This window comes from Mirounga angustirostris, unplaced genomic scaffold, assembly GCF_029215605.1.
Source record: "Mirounga angustirostris isolate CCGP_5_RB_7025 unplaced genomic scaffold, mMirAng1.0.hap1 SCAF_14, whole genome shotgun sequence".
NCBI lineage: Eukaryota > Metazoa > Chordata > Mammalia > Carnivora > Phocidae > Mirounga > Mirounga angustirostris.
In genome coordinates this window covers 23,086,011-23,112,470 of record NW_026991722.1, presented here as the reverse complement: position 1 = coordinate 23,112,470, position 26,460 = coordinate 23,086,011, and the positions used below count along the sequence as shown (strand labels likewise).

Genomic DNA, 26,460 nt, shown 5'->3' with positions numbered 1-26,460 from the left:
AGTGAATAAGCCCAGTGCCTGTTGGGGGAAGGGACTTCCAGGCTGATGGAGGAGCACATTCAAAGGCCCTGAGGTAGTGGAAGCACACTTGGCATGTTCAGGGAACACCAGACAGGTCATTTGTCTGGGGTACAGAGGGTGAGGGGGAGAATGATAGATGAGAGAGGTCAGAAAGGTAACGAGGGGTGGCCGACCAGTTCGGGTCTGTCGCTGCTCCTAATTCTGTCATTTTATTTTTATTTATTTTTTAAAAAGATTTTATTTATTTATTTGACAGAGACAGAGATAGCAAGAAAAGGAACACAAGCAGGGAGAGTGGGAGAGGGAGAAGCAGACTCCCTGCTGAACAGGGAGCCCAATGTGGGGCTCGATCCCAGGACCCTGGGATCATGACCTGAGCTGCAGGTAGACGTTTAACCAACTGAGCCACCCAGGTGTCCCTAATTCTATCATTTTAGAGTAAGGAAGAAGGAGAGAGATACGGTTAGAAGATATAAAATTCATACATCAGTTTGCATTTAGAGCCTAATTCTTAAATTTTTGCCTATTGGTCTCTTGGTCCTTACCAACTACAAATCCTGTATGCCACTTAAAAATCCACTGCCACCTAAATCTGCCACCTAAAAACCTTCCAGTGAAGAATAATAGAATAAATGAGAGAGGACTTACTGGCCATTGTACCAGGTTCTGTACAGAAAAGAAATAAGACTTGGTCCCCAACTTCAAGGAATCCATAGTCTTATTGGAGTAAAAACACAGACAGATAGGAAATCCTCCAAGGACAGTGCAGTATGAAGTTCTCTGTTGCTGGCTTAGTGTGGGAAGGAGGAGGGGGTGATTACTCTAGAGAGGAGAGCCAGGGGAGTTTCCTGGATGGGGCAGGCCTTGAGCTGCACCTTGAAGAGCGGATGGGTAGAGGGAGGGAATTCCAAGCAAGAAGAAACAAAATAAAATAGCCTAGTGATAGCCATGAGTATGAGCCTGGGTTGGAGCAGGTGGTGAGGTGACTCAGGTTACGGAAAACCTTGAAAGCTCAACAGGAGGGTTTGAAATAGAAACGATTTGCTTTTCCACAAGTGCAAGCAGGAGAACTTACCGCTATGCTGCAAACCCTGATAGAGAGGAGTGTGGCTGGGAGCCCACCTAGACAAAAAGCAAGTGCAAATTCGCCTGGAGATCTGCCGGGGGTCGGGGGTCGGAGTGGGGTGGGGGGTGGGTAGGTGGGGCATTAGGCTCAAAATGCTTTGCACTTGCCAGAATGTCCATGTCCTATCTGAGGGCAGTTGGGAGCCTTTCTTATCAGACCCTGTCTCTAGCCACAACAAGCCAGACTGAAGTCAGTTCATGAAAGCATTTTAAACAAGTTACAGGATTAGAGATCTCAGAAATGGTAGAAATAAAGGCAGGACTCATCCTATTTTCAGCACACAGGGGTGAATGCAGGGAGCAGACACACAAGAAAATCCACTGTTGAAGGCTGGGGTGGGGGGTCACGGTATGAACAGACCTGCCCACACCCTCCCCCTTGAACCTGGCGACCGGCCTCAGGCAGACCCCTCCTCTGCTGCAGGTTAATTCCTTCTGTCCCCGCTGCAGCCCGGTGAATCCCTCAATTTCTTCTCCCCCGTAGGCACAGCGGTCTGATTTCCCACCTCCGTGCCTTTCACAGCCCAGCCTTGGGACACTATCTCTTCAGCTTATTTTCTGCTCACAGGTCTGAGCTTTAATGTCTTAAGGAAAATGAGCCAGAAAAACGAAGATAACTTATCACTGGGTTGGGGGGAAGATTCAAGGGGACGCCCGCTGCTGCTACTGCCTGATCCGCAGGGCCCCAGTCTGCTGTTTAAGGAGTTCTTTAAGACTTAAAGGGTGTCCAAAGCATCATTAGCAGAGATGCAGGATCTCATCCCCACCCCAGCCCTACCGAGTCCGAACCTTCATTTTCCTGACATGCCCCCTCCCCAGCCACCCAGGCGCCCTCACTTGGGGACTTTTAAAAAATACCAAAACCCAGGCTTCACTCTCAGAGAATCTGATTTTATTGATGTGGGGAATGAAGTCTGGGCCTTGGTGTTTTTATTTTAATATTTTAAAAGATTTTATTTGACAGAGAGAGAATAAGCGAAAGTGAGGGTGCGCAAGCAGTGGGGAGAGACAGAGGAAGAGGGAGAAGCAGACTTCCTGCTGAGCAGGGAGCCCAACGTGGGGCTCGATCCCAGGACTCCGGGATCATGACCTGAGCCAAAGGCAGACGCTTAACCGACTGAGCCACCCACGCGCCCCTGGGCATTGGTGTTTTTAAAAAGTTGCCTAAATAGGTGCTTCTCAAACTTTACTGTGTGTATGATCCCTTGGGGGATCTTGTTACGATGCAGATTCTGATTCATAGGTTTCAGGGGGCCTGAAGTTCTGCGTTTCTAACCAGCTCCCAGGTGACGCTGAGGCTGCTGGCCCACAGACTGCATTTTGAGTAGCGAGAACCCCGTGAAAGCCCCTTTCCCGCAGGACCCACTGGGGCCTTTCAGTCGCTGATCTCCCTTAGCTGCTCTGTCCTCGTGTACATGGCCTTCTGATTTTCTCACATTTCTTATCACAATAAAACTCCCTCTGATTTTCAATGCAACCACTGGTGATAAAAACTCAGTGAGCGGGGCGCCTGGGTGGCTCAGTCGTTAAGCGTCTGCCTTCAGCTCAGGTCATGATCCCAGGGTCCTGGGATCGAGCCCCGCATTGGGCTCCCTGCTCCACGGGAAGCCTGCTTCTCCCTCTCCCACTCCCCCTGCTTGTGTTCCCTCTCTCACTGTGTCTCTCTCTGTCAAATAAATAAATAAAATCTTTAAAAAAAAAAAAAAACTCAGCTGCTTCATGAGGGAGAAAATTTCATGTGCCTTTTTACTAAGCACTTTGGCAAAAAAGATATGATTTCTCCTTAGGACCCTTATGAATAGATTGGTAAGACATCAAAGAAAGACATTTTCTGCAGAAGCAAAGCGAAGATGGTCTGTTTACTTAGGAAACAGAACCCATTGGCCTATTTGAAGTATGCGAAGTGGGCAGCACGTACACGTATAAAAAGAAATGGAAGAATTGACAACGGTAATGATAGTAATAAGGATCATAGCTAACACGAAGCATTTATTATCAAGGTGCTGTTCTAAACACTTTATATGTTTAATCCTCAGATTATCCTATGAGATCGTGTCATTAATTGTCCCCATCTCACAGGCTGGTGCATGGGGACACGGAGGTGTTAAGTACCCAGCTGTGTGAACTAGCAAGTTGCTTAGCTGAGATGAGGGAGTTCATAGTTAAGAAGTATTTAAAAGCTCTGGAATCAGCCCGAGGTTAGTGTCACCATTTAACATCTGTGAAAGTAGATCACCAAAGAAGTCTTCCAGGAAAAGGCCCCTCCCCCAGCATGTACACATTTTCACTGGTATTCGTGAACGTCGAATTGGCAAGGAAAAGTTTTGGAGACATGTGACTCACGATTCTGACTACAGTTTGAAAATCCTGGGAGCAATGGAAAAAAAAATGTTTCCTCTTGCTTCAGGGAGATTTACTGGGAAGAGATGTCCTCCTTTGTGTAACCTTCATTACATTCTTATTTAAGATACTTTAGCCACTCTAGTCCATGCTGCAAAATTCTCCCGGAAGAACGTTTTTTATTAAGTATTTGGATTTAATATTTGTATTTAATACTTAGTAGGTATCTAAAAAAGCACGTACCAGAAGTTGCATATAGCCTATGCGGCATTTCTGTGGTAGAAAGGGCTTTCCAGCAATGAAACCTACAAGTACATTTATAGAAGACAAGCGTTCCATTGATCATGGCCCGGCAGCTCTCCTTATAACCACTGGCCCAAACTCGAGAAGGTTGCAAGTGTGTGCTCAGGTGGATTCCTCAACACTTTTTATGTGCGTGTTTTCTCAGAGGCCAGGACTGGATTTATCCATCTTTTTATCCAGCAGTACTCAGTATGTTTATTGAACCAAACCAATATCCATAGCAAAGGTGTATTGCGTGGTTTCTGTGATCCAGGCACTGTGCTAAGTGCTTTTGCAGGGATTAGCTCAGGAAGCCATGTGGTATGCACATACACCCGGCCCTCTGATGGCTGAGCTACCCTCCTGAACACGGCATATTAGTCTTCTTCACCTGTAGGCTTACGGAGCTGCCTTCAGGCCACGGGTCCTTCCAGTTGCCAGGCTGCATACAACTCCCATGCTCCCTATTCTCATCAGACTTTTCTCTCTTCCTGAACTGTCTAAGGGGCTTCTTTATTACACAGCTCATGAGCTGGCCAAGCAGCTACTGACATGCACTGAGCCCAGGAAATCGAGATTCCCTCTCCCCCGCCTTCTGCAATTCTGACTTCTAAATCAGATATACTTTTCCTATTCGAATTTTTGAAGAATTAATAAGTTCCAATTGCGTTCCAAGATTCTTTCTGAATCTTCATTCAGATATTTTTTTCCAACTTGAATTTTTGAAGAATTAGTACTATTGAGGTTTTACATTCAGACTCTACATTTAATTTGAAACGAGCTTAAGTGTGGTTCCCCCCTTGAACTGCCAACTAGCTTATGATCTGGGTCTTTTCTCCATTTCACGGGTGAGAACACTGAGGTGTGATAGTGTTTTGTTCAAGGTCACACAGCTTGTCCTGGGTGGAGAAGCCCGAACCCTGGGACGCCTGACTGCAACTTCATTGCCCCTGGCCCCACACTGGGTCCCACACGTTGTCACCAGGGCGTGTGGTACTTACTTGTTTTCACAGTGCTTGAGTTTCACGGGATCCTCACAGCCCTCTTGCGAGTAGCAGCTCAGGTATTATTATCTTACTTTATGGTTGACAATGTTGAGGCCCAGAAACTTGAGGACACACACACAGTACTCAGGTTGCTAAGTGGAGGTGCCAGGACTTCTGACAAATACCTGGAATTTGCAGAAATGATGGCAGAGATGGAGGAGAGAAAGGTCATTTTCTCTCTAGAGTCTTCGGACTGAGGACTTGAGATGATTTTGCAAACTTGAGCTGTGCTTTGTGCTGGTGCCAAGGGGTTTTCTGAGGCTGGGGGAAAGGTGGTGAAGGAAGAGGAAGATGGTCATGTGCCACTTCTGCTACCTTCCCAGAGCTTGCTGTCCAGCCCAGGCTCTGTCCCTATCTCCACATTTTACAGATGAGAAAACTGAGGCCTGGAGAGGAGAGCCGACTTGTCTAAGTCAGGAAGTGAGGCACTGCCTCTGGGTTGGCGTGGTCTTGTCCACATGGCCCGTGAAGCCATACCCGAGGCAGGAGGGCCCTTTCCTTTTGTCCTGATTAATCCTGTACTCTGCTTCTCTCCCGAACATCTTCAACCAGCTTCTCCTTTCTTGGTGAGCTTAGAGTGGCTCCTAGGGAGCTCCACATCTTGTTTTGACTCTCCATCTGGCCCCATCCTACCCACCCATTTACCGCGTCGCTCTCCTCCCTGGGCAAACACAGGAATCGTCAGGCGGCAGCTGGTTCTGGTCAGCCCTGCCTTGCCTCTGTCCCGGTGTTGCATCTCTGTGATTTCAGGGCAAGCTGCGCACCCTCCCCACCTACCCACATCTCCTCCATCCTTTAAGACCTGGTTTGTTCAAGTCTCAACTTTCTAGCCTGGCCACCTGCCACCCATTTCCCGCTCCTTTGAATGTGGCACTCACCTTAGCACTTAAATATGTGTGGTCTTAAGATACTCGCTATTATTTCATGTGTATTGTTCTAAACTATATTCTAATAGTGACAATAACTGGTAGCACTTTTGAACATTTTCTATATGCCAGGCTTTCTCCTAAGTGCTTTTCATTTGTTGGCTTGTTCAATTCTTATAGCAACCATATGAGATAGGGACTAATGTTACTGCCCTGTTACAGATTAGGAAACTGAGGTGCAGAGATGTTAATTACTTGCCCAAAGTAACACAGTCCCAGGGATTGTGGGCCCACACCGAATCACTACACTAAGCTGCTCTTTTAAAATTCATCTTGCTTGCTTAGGGGAGATCATGACACCTTCCTTGGAGGGGTGCTTGGGAGGACGAAGTGATGTCATTCCTAGTTAGCATGGTACCTGGCACTTGGAAGGTACTGGAATAGACAAGGTTTAGGGGTCCTTCTCCAGACATCGCGCTTCGTACTATTGTGTTGCTAAGAAAAACAGCTGTTTTTGGACAGAAAAACAAATCTCTAAATTATATATCATTTATGTTAATCAATATTGTGAGTAAAAACAGACTTAATTTCAAAGAAAAATTTTGAAAATTTAGAGCCATCTACTGCAATCAACATTCCAGGTCCAGTGCACTTGAAACACGTAATAGTTTTAAAAAGTGACCCATCTCCTAATTTGTATTGGGAAATAAAGCATAAGACTCCTGCTAGAGAGGCAGTGTGAAGATTCATGAAGGTACAGCGACCCATAAATGTCATCTTATTTTAGGTAATGTAGCTAAAAAAAAAACTTCTTAGCACAATTATATAGGATAATGACTGTAATAGATATGTTTGGGATACTTATTCTACCCACAGCCTCCTTTTCTGGAAACTACTTCCCCCTCACCAATAGCTTCGTTGCAGGAGGGTAGGGGACCCTGGGGGCCATGTTTCCACCATGTACCCTTCCCTCCCTTAATGGGATCTGTGGTGAATACTTGACCAAAGTCCAGCCAATCCACTAGCTGCCCAGCACCCAATTCTCTCTTTTGAGAATTTGACATAGGAGACAGAAAGCAAAGTAGTCCTGAAAGGTCTAGTAGAGTTAGGCTTGTGGATGTATTGCAGAGGAATCCCTCAAAGACAAATGGAGAAGAGAAAGAGCTCAGAGAGAGAATATAGGTCCTAAGAGGGAACTGAGGTCTGTTTCCAGTGCAGGAATTTCTCTGTATCCTACAACAGTTTTTTTAGCTTGAGTGAATTTCTGTTCCTTGAAACCCACTGATTCCTGAGAGAGTGGTTTTAATCATATGATTCTCTCTGGTTGTGGGAGTATATATCAGGTTATATTCGGCATGTTAATGGATATAAATGGAATAATATTTATTTATTTATTTATTTATTTATTTTTAAAGATTTTATTTATTTATTTGAGAGAGAGAATGAGACAGAGAGAGAGAGCATGAGATGGGGGAGGATGAGGGAGAAGCAGACTCCCTGCTGAGCAGGGAGCCCGATGCGGGACTTGATCCCAGGACTCCAGGATCATGACCTGAGCCGAAGGCAGTCGCTTAACCAACTGAGCCACCCAGGCGCCCCTGGAATAATATTTATTGTAAGGTAGCAAAGGTGATGTGAGGTCTCCAGAGTAGAATCCCCAATTCTTGTTCAGGAAATATTTGAGTACCTGTCACATGCCAGAAGGAATCGTTTGGCTGGACATATCAGCACTACCTCCAGTCAGCACTGCATTAGGCTTCGCTCCATTAATCCTGGTGAATAGTTGTGATTACCCAGCTTCTGGAGGACACATATTACTTGCTTCTCCATCTTCCTGCTCTGTACCGAGTTCACTCCTCCTAGGCACTTCTGCCACTGGATAGAGGAAAGAATAGAAGAGATGTAGGGAAAAAGTTTAAAACCAGCCAGTCTTGCTTCATACTTTGAGTTCTAGTTTGAAGTTTGGTGGAGGACAAGGCTTATAAACTGACCAAGCGGATGTTTAATTAAGAAGTCTTTGCCTTTGATTCTTCACCCACATCACCATTAGATTCCCTAGATTCCCCATTCTGTAGGGGCAGCAGAATGTTGTGGGAAGAATTCTGGCCTGAGGACTGTGTCCTTTCCAACCTGGCTTTGCTAGTTGGGATTCTTGGGCCAAGGGCTATTTCCATCTCCAGACCTCTGTTTCTGCATTTGTAAAAAGTGTTAATAATACCAGTTTGTCTAGTTCAGAAGATGGTTGTAGGCTCAAATGAGAAAATGGATGGAAAGAGATTTCCAAGCCATAAAGAATAAAGAATATGCATAGGATCATTTGCAAGGCCTCGGGATTCCAGACTTCTGGTCAACCTTCCCCAATCCCGGACCCTTCCATGTCCTTCCTTCCAACTCACTGACTTCCTTAGGTTTCTTTCTTTCTTAGCTCTTCTGTAGCTCTCTCTTGGTAGTGGTGGTGGTAGTGGGTGGGGGGACACAAAGATGCTGCCAGTGGGGGCTACAGAACACAGAAACCAGCCTTCACTTGGGAATACTTAGTAAAGTGTTTCTCTCTGTTGAGGATTCTTGAGGTAAATCTTTGTTGATTTGAATAAAAGTTATTGAGCTTCCTTCCCCCCACAGCCTTGTTCAGAAAAAGGGTGAGAAATTGGAACCATCAAAAGGCTGGAAGTTGCCATGTGAGCTCCATCCCTCTGGTACTTGCCCACCAAGACCCCACCTCTCAGGGATTCTGCCTTAGTTGGTCTGAGATATGACCGGGACGTCTGTTCTTTCAGAAAGTTCCAGGAGATAATACAGGATGTGCATCCAGTATTGGGAATTTACTTATCTAAACCTTCAACTTACAATGAGTTGGGGGCTCTGATTTCTCTCAAACTACTGTCCTTCATTAAAATTCTTGTTGGCACCCCCCCTTGGAGATTTAGTCAACACCTGAATCTCAAGTACTTAATAATGAAAAAATGTTCCGGTCCAACCAGCTTTAACTCTTAATATTCTTACCATTATTATCCTCACTACCTTCCTAGAAACCTCAGGCATCTTTAATATCCTCCTTATCCTCAAGGTGAGCTCCGGAATTGAGAGGAAATTTCTTTTGTTATATTTCTTGCTTCAATCCATTTGTTTCTGCTTCCAAAACCCTCATGCTCACGCATGTCTTATTAGCTTGCATCTAACCTAGTCCATTGGCTTGCAAACTAGTCTCCAGCTCTATTATCTCCTTTGCTTTTTATTCCACCCGAAACCTGAGGCCAGATGGAGGCTGCGTTCTCAACTCCTCAGCCTAGCCTTGAAAAACTTTTCATGTGTTGGTTTTGCTCTACTTTTGTTCTGCCGGCTTGGCTATACTGGACGTCTCCTTTCTGAACACATTTGTATTATACAGTCCCACTCCAGGTTTTGTCCTTGATTTTTCACCCTCTTTTCTGTCTATTGAATCTCCCTTGTCTTTCAAAGTCCAGCCTGAATGTGGCTAGCTCCACTAAGCCTTTTGGGATCTGTTCCTGCCAAAGGGATTTCTCTCAGAATTCCTGTTGCACTTTATTTACGCTCAACTTTGGGCACTTAGCAGGTACTGAGATCCACATGGAGACTTTGATCTCCGTGGGGACCAAGGCCTTGTTCTATACATCTCCATGCCTCCCTGCAGATGATACCCAGCAGAGCCTTCTTTACCATGGCAGGTGTATAGTAAATATTGGTTGCATGAATGAACGTAGGGTGGAAATACAATTAAGTGACTTTTGCAAGATCATACAGCTTGTTTGATAGGCCAAGCTGAAAGAGAATCCATATGTCTGACATCTGCACTCTATACTATCTCAAGAAGCCCATTGTCCTTAAAGATAATTCACAATGGTCCACTTTTCAAAAATTAATTGCCTCACGAAGAACATGTGTTTGCTAATTTAGAAAGGTCAAAAAAAGTTGAATACTTTGGGAGAGGAAAAAACAATCTCAGGAGTAGCTTAACCCAAACAGCCAGAAAACCAAATATTAAGGTTTGTGGAGAGTTACGTTTTCCTGTCATTCCTGGGAGGGTCTGGGAGATCTGGAGGGGGTGCAGAGGAAGGGACAAGAAAAAGCTACTTCCAGATTAAGCATCCCAAACTTTCATCCATTCTATGGGGTGGCTGTGTGATTGCTGCATGTTTTTGACAATGCATGATAGATTTGGTGCAGCCTGGTTTAGCAAGGGTTAGGGCAGTTTCTTCCCCATTATCACCTCATTACACTTCTGAATGCTGAAGCTTTGCTAGCAGACTGTATTAGGTTTAATCTCTCCTGAATTCCACACATTTCATTTAAGCTGCACAGTTAATTGCCTAAAGGGTAATTGAAAATGCAGCATGAAATGTGTGGTGAGTGAAGGCTATTATACAGACCTTAAGTTCTACATTTCTGATTAACTCTGTGAGCTTAGCACCCATTAATGGCATTCCCTTTGATTACCAGCATTTGGTTCAGGCCAGTGAGTTAACTCTAAGCATGTTCTTTTTAGAATCTTAACTGCCACCTTGATCCCTCTTGCTTGCTCTCTCTTACACACACACACACACACACACACACACACAAGCTCCTCTTCTCTATTCTTGGGATAGTGGGTTTCTCAAATGATTCACTATCTTAAGAAATTGACTCTTTTGAAATGAAGCATAGAAAAACAATTACTTGGTGCTGATGGGTGGAAAGTGCAGGGATATGTTCATCTGACACTCCTGGCTTCCCATCAGTTTCCTGCCCTGCTGCCCACGGAGATGCCTCATGAGTTATGGGGAAGCCTGTGGCCCCTACCCTGTTTCTTCAGCTCTGTGATGATGGGGCGTGAGGGTTCTGGTGGGTGCTCCCTATCTCACATGTTAGTATCTAACCACCAAGCAGGGTAAACTTTGAGCTGCCTTCTTTACCCTGATCTAAGTGGGAAAATAAATTCTTGTCACCTCTACTTTCTTAGGAGAAAGTTCTTGCATCTTTGAGGTATGGCTCCCAAGGTGACCCTGGAACCAAAGAGCTGTGTCTGCCTTTCTGCAGAGATGGTCTGTGAGTCCCTGATGGGGGACTGAGGGGTGTGAATAAACTCACAGGAGATGGTTGATGAATGATTGAACCATCTGCCTGTTCCTAACTGATTTGCGTCAGATCGTGTAATATTGGATGCTTCTGAAGATGATAGATGAAGTGTGTGATGTGTTGGTGGTAAAGTAGAAATAGCTTTGGTATGAAGGTCGGGGGCCTGAATTTTGGCCTGAGCTCTGTCACTCTGCGTGCCTAGCCTTGTGGCAAGTTGCTCACTGTCTCTGGGTCTTGCTTTCCCATCTTCAAGATGTTCTCTTGGGGCCCTTCCAGCTGTGGAGACCAATGTCTAAGAAGGCTCTGCTGCATTGTCTCCAGTGCTCAGAAACCACATGGAGATAAAGCAACATGGCATAGACTTCCAAGGCCAAGAGACAAAGCCACGGAGCAAATACTCACAGAGCCCAGTTAGGTCTCAGTATTACTGCATGGCCAGCATCAGCTCAACTGGACTTCATTAATCTATTGCCTAATTTAGTCTAATCCTATCTGTTCTTTGCTAACTGACCTCATTCAGGATTGGTCATTGTAGATTTATGGATTTTTCCCTCTTCTTCTGTGGGCTGAAGTATGTACAGTGATTGAAGTCGGCTTGGTCGTGATTGGGAGCGATTAAATTAATAGCTCTCTCCAACAAAGATAAACTTAATGAAGATAATAGATAAAATGTCTAATTAAGCAGGCACATCATTGTCTACTTTGAGTCTAAATAAATTCACCTCTTAACTTGGAGGAGCTAAGAGGTTAATTAGAAAACAGGGGTGTGACTACACCGGCATGCTCACTGATAAATGCAGTGTCTGGGCTTGAGGAGGTGGGGGTGGTGTGGGGAGTGGGGGTGGGGGATGGGAGGTGGGGGGTAGTTCCATCCAGTGTCATTTCCATCCTGTGTAGTGCTTTCAAAGGACGCAGGCCTGGCGTGGTTCAAGCTGTGTCTCTCCGCTGCCCCCCGCCACACACACACACACACACACACACACACACACGGAGTAAGCATTTGTTTCCTACGACTGAAGATAACCCACAAACACAGGACTGAAGGGAGCAACAGGGAGCATGGAGGGATCTTTGTCCCCGTCTGTAGGTGATAATGATGACGGTGTGTGATGTGGGTTCTACCACATTTTGTGTTATTTTGGGGGAAGGAAAAACTCACCCCTAATATTTCTTTTCCTTCCACCTCCAGGCAACTAATATTTATTTAGCTCTTTCTTGGGGGACTACATTAAAACATTTTTTTAATTGTGGTAAAATCTATATAAGCATAACATTTGCCATTTTAACCATTTTAAGTGTACAGTTCAGTGGCATTAAGTGCATTCACGCTGTTTTGCCTCCCTTGCCACCATCCATCCGCAGAACTCTTTTCCTCCTGTGAAACTGAAACCGGGTCCCCAGCCAGCACTGACTCCCTAGTCCCTTCTCTCTGCAGCCCCTGGTGACCGCCATTTTACTTTCTGTCTCTATGAATTTGACCACTCATACTTTCTTTCTTCCTTCCTCCCTCCCTCCCCCTTTCTCTTTTTTTCCTTCCTTCCTTCCTTCCTTCCTTCCTTCCTTCCTCTTCCCCTTCCTCTTCCTCTTCTTCTCCCCACCCCTCTTTCTTTCCAAATAATAGTTGTCCTAATGGACTTGATGTGGTATCTCATTGTGGATTTGATTTGCATTTCCCTAGTGATTAGTGATGTTGAACATCTTTTCATGTGTTTGTGGTCTACGTTTTGCTAGGTTTGGAATTATAGTTTACAATATAGCTAGGAAGAGGCCCCATGAACAAACACCAAAACATCTTTGTGTAAAAGAAAGGATTCGATTGCAACTTTGCACAATAGGAGTATTAAGAAGAGACAGGAGAGACAGTGTGGACGAGCATATTCAAGCTGTGAAGAAAAATCAGAGATCTCAGGAGGTGAGGGGACTGGGGCCCATGGCTAGTTAGGGGAGGTCTCCTGTCTCTCAGGCACTCCCACCACTGGTGTTTTCTGACTTTAGTGTGCGTAAGACTCATGAGGGGCATTCCAGGTTTCTACCTTCCAGTGGTTCTGATTAAGTAGGTCTGAAGTGGGCCTTGGATAATCTTTATAGTCAAATTCCCCTGGTGATTCTGATGCAGATGGCCAGGGGGCCTTGCATATATCCAACCTCCTTCTTGAATTCAGATGGGGACATGGTGAGTTTCATGGGCCAGCAAATGTACTAATTTCTTACTGCTGCTTTCACAAATTACTACAAATTTAGTGGCCTAAAACAACACGAAATTATTATCTTTTAGTTGTAAAAATCAGAAGCCCAAAATGGGTTTCACTGGGCTAAAATCAAGGTGGAAGCAGGGCACATGAACTGTGTTCCTTTTGGAGGCTTTAGGGGACAATGTTTCTTTGCCTTTTTCAGCTTCTACCAGCCAGCCCCCATTTCATGGCTTATGGCCCCTTCCTCCACATCTTCAGAGCCAGCAGCATAGCATTTTCAAATCTCTCTCTGATTCTGACTTCTCTTCTTTTCTCCTTGTCTATTTTAAAGGACCCCTGTGATTATGTTGGGCTCACTCAGATACTCCAAGATAATCTCCTTATCTTAAGGTCATCTGAAAAGCAACCTTAATTCCATCTGCAACCTTAATTCCCCTTTACTGTGTAACATAACATATTCACAGTTTCTGAGGATTAGGATGCAGACATCTTTTGGGTCTATTATTGTGTCTATCACAGCAAAAAAAAAAAATAAAATAAAAAAGCACTTAGCTAGTAAGAGCTCAAGAAAGAGATGAAGAAGAGGAGGCAACTTGCTTTAATTCCTCCCTCTTCTGGGTACCGACACTCTCTTTTGACTCCCATTGATAACCAGTCATTATGTCTTCATTTCCAGAGGAGGAGGCCTAATGGCAGAGATTTTTGGCATGGAAATCTGATAGTTTCTGAGTTTGTGGCACCAGTTGAAAACCTGTATCTCCTCCTTTATCGCCCCCCCAAAACACATCTATATACCCTCATGCCCACACATATGCCAAATATGAGTGAATCATGGGGGATACATCCAGGCCATGTGACTTCTGATTTATTTAATTGAATCCAATTTGTCAAATGTTTATTAAGCATTTTAGGAAGAAGCAATGTGCTCTAGGGAATAAAAAGAAAAAAAAAATAGAGATAATCCTTGACCTGGAAATGTGTGGGAAGACAAGTTTTACTGACAAGAAAGAATCAGAGAACAAAATTGGTCAGTGGATAAGCAACTGCTAAGTCAAATATAATCAAGTTCCAATATAATCACTTAGAATAATGTACTGGATGTTGGGGAGAGGCAGAGCTCGATGGTTTCAGATAAGATGGTTACAGAAAGCTTCCTGTGAGTCAGGAAGGATGAATCAGATGAGAGGAGGGCTGAGAATATCAGGGGGAAAAGGAGGAATACAGGCATCAAATGATCATGTTGTGTGGACTCCATTCTACTGCCATCCCAGAAATGGAGAGAACCCCACATCAGTTTACTAGCTTTGTTGGGTGACCATCTTGACTACGAATCCCAAGGAACATTCTGTGGTCACCAGGATCCCTTCAACTCTGATGGAAAGGCACACATGTAGACCTTGCAATTAAATAGATGAATTTCCACCTTGGGATTGGCCTCATCTTCACTCAGATACCTCCCCTACCCCCTTTTTATGTTTTTCCATTCATGAATTGAATTTCTGAACTCCTTTTTCTAGGTATGTCAGATATCTCTCATGTGAAAAACATATGAAAACTTTTGCGAAATTCTTTCTCCTGGTGATTAGGGGTAGAGTTGACCTCCTTTTAGGGACCGTCTGCTACACTCAGCTCTAGAAACAAAAAAAGGAAGAAAGATGTGGATTGCTTACTATAGAAAAACCATTTTGTTACAGAATTCATAGCGTTGCTGATGCTCAGGTGATCTCATGATCTCCTAGCTTGTCTTTAAAACCCAGTGTGTATTAATACTTCTCCACCTCAGTAGGAAATTATCTAATCAAAATTCATAGGTACAAGCCCTGCAGGATGCTCCCTGTTGTGGTTTGTGAGAGAAGGCACAGAACAAGAGATGGAAATAGTCTCTTAAGATTAGAAAGGTCTTTGCTTTCATTTATGGCCCAAAATGCCTTTTTTTTTTTTTTTTGGAGGTGGCAACTTTGCTTGTAAGATTTGTTTGTTTTATAGATAAGGGCTTCTCTTTATAGGTAGTGGGGCAAATTGATTTTGGTACCCACTCATACCAGTTCAATGTTGTTGATTGACCTACTATATACTAGCTTAGCAGCTAAAATGTTGGGTCCTGGTAGTGGGTACAAAACTTGTCTGACTACTCTTCCCTTTGTCTTTGCTTTTCTTTCCTTTTAAAATGTTTTCTTTCTAAAGACAGCCCAAGGTTAACAATGGATAATTTGCCGCTGTTTTCCCAGAGCGGCTCTTTCCGAAGGCTGTTTTCTTGTGCTATATGGAGGAGGCTTGATAATGATACAGCTTTATCTTTGAAAGCAAACGTCCTTTCTATCAATGGGCGTCCAGAACCCTTTCCAGGGTTAATTAATGCAATTACAAAGTGGAAATAAAAAATGACAGTGGAGAGGAAGGGAAGAGCAGAGCTGTAAGCAAAGGAGAAAGATGACACCTCTTATATTCTAAAGGCATGCTTGTCAAAGTTAGTCATCCTAGCGGTAGTACAGACTGTGTCGGGGCCAATTTAAACACCTATTAAAAAGGCCAAAGAAGGTACATCCAGGTACCATTGTGTGTGGGTCTCTTCTGGTATTATATTCGGGCAGTAATGATGGTGGTCATATGGCAGCTAACGACATAGAATATAGTCCATGCACCAGGCACTGTGTTAAATGTTCTACATTGGGGTTTCTCCACCTTGGCATGATTGATGTTTGGGACTGGATACTTCTTTGTTCTGGGAGGCTGTCCTGTGCATTTTAGGATGTTCCTCAGCATGCCTGGCCTCTACACACTGGTTGCTGGTAGCATCCCACCCACCCCCAATGTGTAGCAATAAAATAACATCTCCAGACATTGCCAAATGTCCACTGGGTGACAGAGCCACTAATTTGCATGGATCCTGTCATTAGATCCTCCCAACACAGTGTCAAAGACATTATTATTATTTCCATTTGACCACAGAGGAACCCGAGATAGGGGAGGTTAGATGACATGCCCAAGGTCAGAGCATGTGCGATTTTAGGCAGTGAGAGTCTTAACTGTAAAGTCGAGTGGTCTATTATGGCAAATTTGTGTGTTTTTCTTGTGAGTCAATAGCCATTCTTGGCAGTGATGTGCTGCTATCTTACCTACACAAATCCTCATCACATACAATCATTTGTCTTACCTTTCCTCTCCATAAACACTACTACCTGAGGCATGAGATGTTCTCAAATGTTGCCTGATTCATACTGTCTAAAAGAGAAGATTTCTTTTTTTTTTGGAATTTGGATTTATCTTTTATTTTTTTATTTTTTTATTATTAAGTATAGAGTTTTAATTAACGATTCATTAGTTGCGTAAAAGAGAATATTTCAAACATATCAAGGCATAGAAAGAATAATATGACAAATGCCTGAATCCACACCATCAGGTTTAACTTAATATTTTGTCCTGTTTGCTTCAGATTTATTTTTTTAATTAAAAAAGAAAGTGTTATGATGTCTTCCACTTTCTGTTCCACTCTCCTCCTGCTCAGAGGTAAGCACTATCCTGATTTTGGTGTTTATCATGCCCAAATACTTTCATATCCTATTTTGAACTTGTGTCCCCAAACAATATATGGTAGTTTCTCATGTTTGTAAATGCAATTTGAATGTTATTACAGTGAAATTGTATTTTTCCTCTGTGTATTTTGCTTCGTTTAACATTTAAAAAAATCTTTTTATTTTGGAATAAATTTAGGTTTACAGCAAGTTTGAAGATATTACAGAGAATTCTTACATACCCCTTTCCCAGTTTCTCCTATTGTTACCAACTTACATTGCCATGGTACATTTGTTAAAGCTAAGAAACCAATATCATTATACTACTACTAACCGGTCTACAGATTTTATTCAGATTTCACTAGTTTTTATCTCCCTATTCTCTTTTGAGATAAAGCTCATTGCATTTAACATCATATTTTTTTTTTGTAAATAACATTCTTTATTGAGATATAATTGACACACCATACAACTCACCATTTTAATCAGTGGTTTTTAGTATACTCACAATCAATTTTAGAACATTTTCATCATGATAAAAAGAAACCCTGTTCCTGAGGAGGAGCAAGATGGCGGAGGAGTAGGAGACCTGGATTTCATCTGGTCCCAGGAATTCGGCTGGATAGGGATCAAGCCATTCTGAACACCTACGAACTCAACAGGAGAGAGAAGAAAAGAATAGCACCAACTCTCTGGACAGAAAAGCGACCACTTTCTGGCAGGTAGGACGTGCGGAGAAGTGAATCTGAGGTGATATTTGGGAGGATAGACGGCGGGGGAGGGGGCCTCCGTCGGCCGCTTCTGGCAAGTGATAGAACCACGGAGCACAAAATCGGAACTTTTAAAAGTCTGCTCCGCCGAGGGACGTCACTCTGGTGGCTAAGCGGGGGGTGGAACCCTCCGGGACAGTGTGGTCTCAGGACCCTCGGGGTCGCAGAAAGACCGGGGGTGCCTGAGGGCGGCAGAGCTCCCAGGTATCGGAGCGGGGAAGCCGGCTGCAGAGGCGGAGCCCAGGCGCGGGCTCTTAGCTCGGGGTGGCCATAAACTGTGATCCGCGGCACAGTCAGGCCCCTGCTCCTCCAGCAGGGACCCCACAAGCGGCAGATCCGGGGAGACTCACCTTCCTCCCCCAGGAGGAGCCGCGCGGGAGTGCACTGCGGGGATCTGCTGGGTTTGGAGACTCCACACGAGGTGTGTGCCAGAGATAGAAACGCTCGGTCACAGGCCGGGTGAGCACAGAGTGCGGCCGGAGACTGGGGAGACGGGGGTGATTGGCTGCTTTTCTCTGGGGGCGCACTGAGGAGCGGGGCCCCGAGTTCTCAGCTCCTCCGGGGCGGAGATTGGGAGGCTGCCATTTTCACTCTCGTCCTCCAAAGCTGTACGGAAAGCTCGCAGGGAACAAAAGCTCCGGAGAGCAAACCCAAGCAGATTACTTAGCCCGGACCTGGCAAGGGCGGGGCAATTCCGCCTCCGGCAAAGACATTTGGGAACCACGGTAACAGGCCCCTCCCCCAGAAGATCAGTAGGAACAGCCAGCCAAGACCAAGTTTACCCATCAATGAGAACAGCAGAACTCCAATGCTAGGGGAATATTGCACATAGAATTCATGGCTTTTTTACCATGATTCTTTAGTTTTTCAAAGTTAATTGTTTTAATTTTCTTTTCCTTTTTTTCCTTTTTTTGAATTTTTCTTTTTCCCTTTTTCAACCAACATCTTATCAATCCCTTTTTTAAAAAAATCTTTTTTATTTTTCATTTTTAGAGTCATACTCTATCACTTCATAGTAGTTAACCTTATTTTTGGTATATATATATAAGTTGTTCTCTCTTTAGAATTTTGGGATACAGTTTCTTCTTTTTTTTAAAAAAGATTTTATTTATTTATTTGAGAGAGAGAGAATGAGAGAGAACACATGAGAGGGGGGAGGGTCAGAGGGAGAAGCAGACTACCTGCCAAGCAGGGAGCCCGATGTGGGACTCGATCCAGGGACTCCAGGATCATGACCTGAGCTGAAGGCAGTTGCTTAACCAACTGAGCCACCCAGGTGCCCCGGGATACAGTTTCTTCTAACAGACCAAAATATACCCTAAATATCTAGTATATGGCTTTGTTCTAGTCTCCTGCCTGATCACATTCTCTCCCCCCCCTTTTTTAATCCTCTTCTTTCTGTTTTCAACCAACTTCTTATCAACTCCTCTTATAAAATCTTTTATACTTTTCATCTTTACAGTCATATTCCATCTCTTCATTGTATTTACCCTTATTTTTGTACATATATAAGTTTTTCTTTCTTTAAAATTTTGGGAGGCACCTTCTTCTAACAGACCAAAATATGCCCCAAATCTAATGTGTAGCACTGATCTATGCACCAGCCATTCTGTTTTTTTTCTTTCTCTTTTTCTTTTCTTTTTTCTTTCTTTCCCTTTCTTTTCCCCTGGTTTCAGGTCTCTTCTGATTTGTTTAGTGTATATTTTTCTGGGGTCATTGTTACTCTGTTAGCATTTTGTTCTCTCATTCATCTGTTGTCCTCTGGACAAAATGACAAGATGGAAAAAATCACCTCAAAAAAAAGAACAAGAGGCAGTACCAACTGCCAGGGACCTAATAAATACAGGCTTTAGTAAGATGTCGGAACTAGAGTTCAGAATGACAATTTTAAAGATACTAGCTGGTCTTGAAAAAAGCATGGAAGATATTAGAGAAACCCTTTCTGGAGAAATAAAAGAACTAAAATCTAACCAAGTCGAAATAAAAAAAGCTATTAATGAAGTGCAATAAAAAATGGAGGCTCTAACTGCTAGGATAAATGAGGCAGAAGAGAGAATTAGTGATATAGAAGACCAAATGATGGAAAATAAAGAAGCTGAGAAAAAGAGAGATAAACAACTACTGGATCACGAGGGCAGAATTTGAGAGAGAGGTAAGTGATACCATAAGACAAAACAATATTACAATAATTGGGATCCAAGAAGAAGAAGAAAGAGAGAGAGGGGCAGAAGGTATCTTGGAGCAAATTATAGTGGAGAACTTCCCTAATTTGGGGAAGGAAACAGGCATCAAAATCCAGGAGGCACAGAGAACTCCCCTCAAAATCAATAAAAATCGGTCAACACCCTGACATCTAATAGTAAAACTTAGGAGTCTCAGAGACAAAGAGAAAATCCTGAAAGCAGCTCGGGATAAGAGATCTGTAACCTACAATGGTAGAAACATTAGATTGGCAACAGGCCTATCCACAGAGACTTGGCAGGCCAGAAAGGACTGGCATGATATATTCAGAGCACTAAATGAGAAAAATATGCAGCCAAGAATACTCTATCAAGTTAGGCTGTCATTGATAATAGAAGGAGAGATAAAAAGTTTCCAGGACAGACAAAAACTAAAAGAATTTGCAAACACCAAACCAGCCCTACAAGAAATATTGAAAGGGGTCCTCTAAGCAAAGAGAGAGCCTCAAAGTAACAGAGACCAGAAAGGAACAGAGACAATATACAGTAACAGACCTTACAGGCACTACAATGGCAATAAATTCATATCTTTCAATAGTTACCCTGAATGTAAATGGGTTAAATGCCCCAATCAAAAGACACAGGGTATCAGATTGGCTAAAAAAACAAGACCCATCGATATGCTGTCGGCAAGAGACTCATTTTAGACCCAAAGACACCCCCACATTGAAAGTGAGGGGTGGAAAACCATTTACCATGCTAATGGACACCAAAAGAAAGCTGGGGTGGCAATCCTTATATCAGACAAATTAGATTTTAAACCAAAGACTATAATAAGAGATGAGGAAGGACACTATATCCTACTTAAAGGGTCTATCCAACCAGAAGATCTAACAATTGTAAATATCTATGCTTCTAACATGGGAGCAGCCAATTATATAAGCCAATTAATAACAAAAGCAAAAAAACACTTGACAACAATACAATAATAGTAGGGGACTTTAACACCCCCCTCAGTGAAATGGACAGATCATCTAAGCAAAAGATCAACAAAGAAATAAAGACTTTAAATGACACACTGGACCAAATGGACTTCACAGATATATTCAGAACATTCCATCCCAAAGCAACAGAATATACATTCTTCTCTAGTGCTCATGGAACATTCTCCAGAATAGATCACATCCTAGGTCATAAATCAGGTCTCAACCAGTACCAAAAGACTGGGATCATTCCCTGCATATTTTCAGACCACAATGCTTTGAAACTAGAACTCAATCACAAGAGGAAAGTTGGAAAGAACTCAAATACATGGAGGCTAAAGAGCATCCTACTAAAGAATGAATGTGTCAACCAGGAACTTAAAGAAGAATTTAAAAAATTCACGGAAACAAATGAAAATGAAAACACAACTGTTCAAAGTCTTTGGGATGCAGCAAAGGCAGTCCTAAGAGGAAAGTATATAGCAAGCCTTTCTCAAGAAACAAGAAAGGTCTAAAATACACAACCTAACCCTACACCTAAAGGAGCTGGAGAAAGAACAGCAAATAAAGCCTCAACCCAGCAGGAGAAGAGAAATCATAAAGATCAGAGCAGAAATCAATGAAATAGAAACCAAAAGAACAGTAGAACAGATCAATGAAACTAGGAGCTGGTTCTTTGAAAGAATTAACAAGATTGATAAACCCCTGGCCAGACTTATCAAAAAGAAAAGAGAAATGATCCAAATCAACAAAATCATGAATGAAAGAAGAGTGATCACAACCAACACCAAAGAAATACAAACAATTATAAGAACATATTGTGAGCAACTCTATGCCAGCAAATTAGATAATCTGGAAGAAATGGATGCATTCCTAGAGATGTATCAACTACCAAAACTGAACCAGGAAGAAATAGAAAACCTGAACAGACCTATAACCACTAAGGAAATTGAAGCAGTCATCAAAAATCTCCCAAAAAACAAAAGCCCAGGGCCGGATGGCTTCCCAGGGGAATTCTACCAAACATTTCAAGAAGAATTAATACCTATTCTTCTGAAACTGTTCCAAAAAATAGAAATGGAAAACTTCCAAACTCATTTTATGAGGCCAGCATTACCTTGATCCCCAAACCAGACAAAGACCCCATCAAAAAGGAGAATTACAGACCAATATCCTTGATGAACATGGATGCAAAAATTCTCACGAAAATACTAGCCAATAGGATCCAACAGTCCATTAAAAGGATTATTCACCACGACCAAATGGGATTTATCCCTGGGCTGCAAGGTGGTTCAGCATCCACAAATCAATGTGATACAATACATTAATCAAAGAAAGAACAAGAACCATATGATCCTCTCAATAGATGCAGAAAAAGCATTTGACAAAGTACAGCATCCTTTCTTGATCAAAACTCTTCAGAGTATAGGGATAGAGGGTACATACCTCAATATCATAAAAACCATCTATGAAAAACCCACAGCGAATATCATTCTCAATGGGGAAAAACTGAGAGCTTTCCCCCTAAGGTCAGGAACACGGTAGGGATGTCCACTATCACCACTGCTATTCAACATAGTACTAGAAGTCCTAACCACAGCAATCAGACAACAAAAAGAAATCAAAGGCATCTGAATTGGCAAAGAAGAAGTCAAACTCTCACTCTTTGCAGATGATATGATACTTTATGTGGAAAACCCAAAAGACTCCACCCCAAAACTGCTAGAACTCATACAGGAATTCAGTAAAGTGGCAGGATATAAAATCAATGCACAGAAATCAGTGGCATTCCCACACACCAACAACAATACACAGAAATCAGTGGCATTCCTATACACTAACAACAAGACAGAAGAAAGAGAAATTAAGGAGTCGATCCCATTTACATTTGCACCCAAAACCATACGATACCTAGGAATAAATCTAACCAAAGAGGCAAAGAATCTGTACTCAGAAAACTATAAAATACTCATGAAAGAAATTGAGGAAGACACAAAGAAATGGAAAAACATTCCATGCTCATGGATTGGAAGAACAAATATGGTGGAGATGTCAATGCTACCTAGAGCAATCTACACATTTAATGCAATCCCTATCAAAATACCATCCACTTTTTTCAAAGAAATGGAACAAATAATCCTAAAATTTGTATGGAACCAGAAAAGACCCCGAATAGCCAGAGGAATGTTGAAAAAGAAAAGCAAAGCCGGTGGCATCACAATTCCAGACTTCAAGCTCTATTACAAAGCTATAATCATCAAGACAGTATGGTACTGACACAAAAACCGACACATAGATCAATGGAATAGAATAGAGAGTCCAGAAATGGACACTCAACTCTATGGTCAACTAATATTTGACAAAGCAGGAAAGAATGTCCAATGGGAAAAAGACAGTCTGTGCAACAAATTGTGTTGCGAAAATTGGACAGCCACATGCAGAAGAATGAAACTGGACCGTTTCCTTACACCACACACAAAAATAGACTCAAAATGGCTGAAAGACCTAAATGTGAGACAGGAGTCCATCAAAATCCTAAAGGAGAACACAGGCAGCAACCTCTTCGACCTCAGCCGCAGCAACTTCTTCCTAGAAACATCGCCAAAAGCAAGGGAAGCAAGGGCAAAAATGAACTACTGGGACTTCATCAAGATAAAAAGCTTTTGCACAGCAAAAGAAACAGTCAACAAAACCAAAAGACAACCAAAAGAATGGGAGAAGATATTTGCAAATGACATACCTGATAAAGGGCTAGTATCCAAAATCTATAAAGAACTTATCAAATTCAACACTCAAAGAACAAATGATCCAATCAAGAAATGGGCAGAAGACATGAACAGATATTTTCCCAAAGAAGACATCCAAATGGCCAACAGACACATGAAAAAGTGCTCAACATCGCTCAGCATCAGGGAAATCCAAATCAAAACCTCAATGAGATACCACCTCACACCAGTCAGAATGGCTAAAATTAGCAAGTCAGGAAATGACAGATGTTGGCGGGGATGCAGAGAGAGGGGAACCCTCCTACACTGTTGGTGGGAATGCAAACTGGTGCAGCCACTCTGGAAAACAGTATGGAGGTTCCTCAGAAAGTTGAAAATAGAGCTACTCTCTAGTGCAATTGCACTACTGGGCCTTTACCCCAAAGATACAAATGTAGTGATCTGAAGGGGTACGGGCACCCCGATGTTTATAGCAGCAATGTCCACAATAGCCAAACTATGGAAAGAGCCAAGCTGTCCATCGACAGATGAATGGATAAAGAAGATTTGGTATATATATACAATGGAATATTATGCAGCCATCAAAGGAATGAAATCTTGCCATTTGCAAAGACATGGATGGAACTGGAGGGTATTCTGAGTGAAATAAGTCAATAAGAGAAAGACATGTATCACACGATCTCACTGATATGAGGAATTCTTAATCTCAGGAAACAAACTGGGGGTTTGGAATCAGGATGATGCTGGCTTTGTAAAAAGAGTTTGGAAATATTCGCTCTTCTATGTTTTGGAAGAGTTTAGGAAAGGTTGGTATTAGTTCTTTTTTGAATGTTGGTAGAATTCACATGTGAAGCCATCTGTCCCTGGACTTTCCTTTGTTGAAAGGTGTTTGATTACTGACTTAATCTCCTTGTTTGTTATTGGTCTGTTCTATTTCTTGAGTTATTCTTGGTAGGTTGTATATTTCTAGAAATTTATTCATTTTTTCTTTAGGCTATCCAATTTGTTAGCATATAATTATTCATAAAAGTTACTTATGATCTTTTTTATATCTGTGTTATCCATCATAATGTCTTCTCTTTCATTTTTTAATTTTGAGTCTTCTCCCTTTTGTTTTTCTTTCTAGCTAAGGTTTTGCTGATTTTGTTTATCTTAGTTTTGTTGATTTTTAAATTTTTTTCTATTTTCTATTTCTTCTCTAATCTTTATTATTTCTCTTCTGCTAATTTTGAGTTTAGTTTGTTATTCTTTTTCTAACTCCTTGACTTATAAGTTAGGTTGTTTATTTGAGATCTCCTTTCTTTTTCAATGTAGACATTTATTGCTATAAAATTCCCTCAGTACTGCTTTTGCTGCACCCCATAAGTTTTGGTAAGTTGTATTTTTGTTTTTGTCTCAGGTGTTTTAAAAATTCCCTTTTGATTTCTTCTTTTACCCAATGGTTGTTCAACAGTATGTTGTTTAGTTTCCATGTGTTTGTGAATTTTCCTATTTTCTGCTCTTGAGCTCTGGTTTCTTTTCACTGTGGTCTGGGAAGACACTTGGTATGAATTCAGTCTTCTTAAATTTATTAATACTTGTTTTGTGGCCTAACATATGATTTATCCTGGAGAATGTTCTGCACGTGCTTGAGAAGAATGTGTATTCTGTTACTGTTTGGTAGAAAGTTCTGTATATGTCTGTTAGGTCCATTTGGTCTATATTGTTGTTGAAGTCAGCTGTGTCCTTATTGATTTTCTGCCTGGATTTTCTGTCCATTATGGGCAGGGGAGTATTGAAGTCTCCTACTATTATATCACTACTGTCAATTCTCTTTTCCTATCTGTCAATGTTTGTTTTATATATTTAGCTGCTCTGAGGTTAGATGCATATATACTTATAATTGTTATATCTTCTTCTTGAATTAACCCTCTTTCCATTATATAATGACCCTTGTCTCTAGTTAAAGTTTTTTACTTAAAGTCTATTTTATCTGTTATAAGTATAAACACCCCTGATCTTTTGGTTAAAATTTGCATGGAGTATCTTTTGCTATAGCTTCCTTTTCAGCTCATTCATGTCATTATGTCTAAAGTGTGTTTCTTGTAGACTGCATATTACTGGATCTGGTTTGTTTGTTTTTTAAATCTGTTTAGCCATTCCATGCCTTTTAAGCTATGCTTTTGATTGGAGAGTTCAATCTGTTTACATTTAAAGTACTTATTAATAGGTAAAGACTTCCTATTGCCATTTTGTTAGTTGTTTTGTCTATTTTGCAGTTCATTTGTTCCTCTCTTCTCTTGATGTCTTCTTTTATTATTTGCTATTTTGTTTGTTTTTGGTAGTGATTTGGCTTGATGACTTTCTTTTTATCTTTTGTGTACCTACTAAAAGTTTTCCCCTTGTGGTTATCATGAAGCTCATATACATCTTCTTGTATTTATGACTGTCTATTTTAGTTTGGTAACAACTTAAGTTCAACTGCATACAAAAATTCTAGTTTTACCCCCCACACACTTTGTATTATTGAAGTCAGAGTTTACTTCTTTTTATATTATTAGTCCATTATTGAATTTTTGTGGCTATAGTTATTCTTAATACTTTTGTTTTAAATTTTTAGGGTTATGGGTAATTTGTGTATTAGAATGTTATCTTATTCTGTATTTGACTATATATTTATCTTTATGTGTATGATTTATACATTCATATGCTTTCATGTTGCTGTTTAGTGTGCTTTGGAGTCCATTTGAAGAAGTCCCTGTGTGGTTCTTGGTAACAAAAGCTATGGTGGGTTTGTGGGGGCTGTGAGGCTGTCTTCAGCAGTGCCTCTGGATCCAGCGGTGAGTGTGCCTGGATAGGTAGGGGCAGTGCAGGTGGTGGCAGTGCTGGGGCTGGAGGTATGTGGTGTGTTGTGGTGGGGCCCAGCAATGGAGGCTAAGGATGGCCACGGGTAGGTGTGCACATGATTGTGGAGGCTGGAAGTGAGCATTTCTGTGGCAGCATGAGTCAGGGCTGGTTGGTGGACACCCACACAGTGGCTGCACTGGATCCCAGGGCCAGCACATTGAGAGGTGTGGGCTGGCGTGGCTCTCATGGGGGATGGGATGGGTGGTGACTCAGGCAGCTGTAGTTCATAAAGATGGGAAACTGTGGCACTCTCAGTGGTGAAAGCTATAGGGGCTCATAGTGGCTGTGGTGGGTTTCCTGAGTGGTAAAAACTAGTAGCGTCCTCTTTGGAGCAGGCTGCTAGTGTCCGTGTTGGCAAACACGGTGGTATCCTCCATGGTAAAAGCTGTGGAGGATCTGTGGCAGCTGTAAGAGCTGCTGAGATTCTCAGTGGTGAAGGTTGCTGGGGTATTCTGCAG

The 26,460-nt window shown here is 42.2% G+C and overlaps 1 long non-coding RNA gene across 1 annotated transcript in view; it reads left to right on the top strand.

The window, feature by feature from the left end:
- The first annotated feature begins 16,962 nt into the window (after positions 1-16,962).
- Positions 16,963-26,460, top strand: part of LOC123852586 (uncharacterized) — a 111,142-nt gene continuing 101,644 nt past the window's right edge. Inside the window, exon 1 of the long non-coding RNA XR_008507016.2 lies at positions 16,963-17,179. This is a non-coding gene — a long non-coding RNA (uncharacterized LOC123852586). The remainder of the gene's footprint in view (positions 17,180-26,460) is intronic.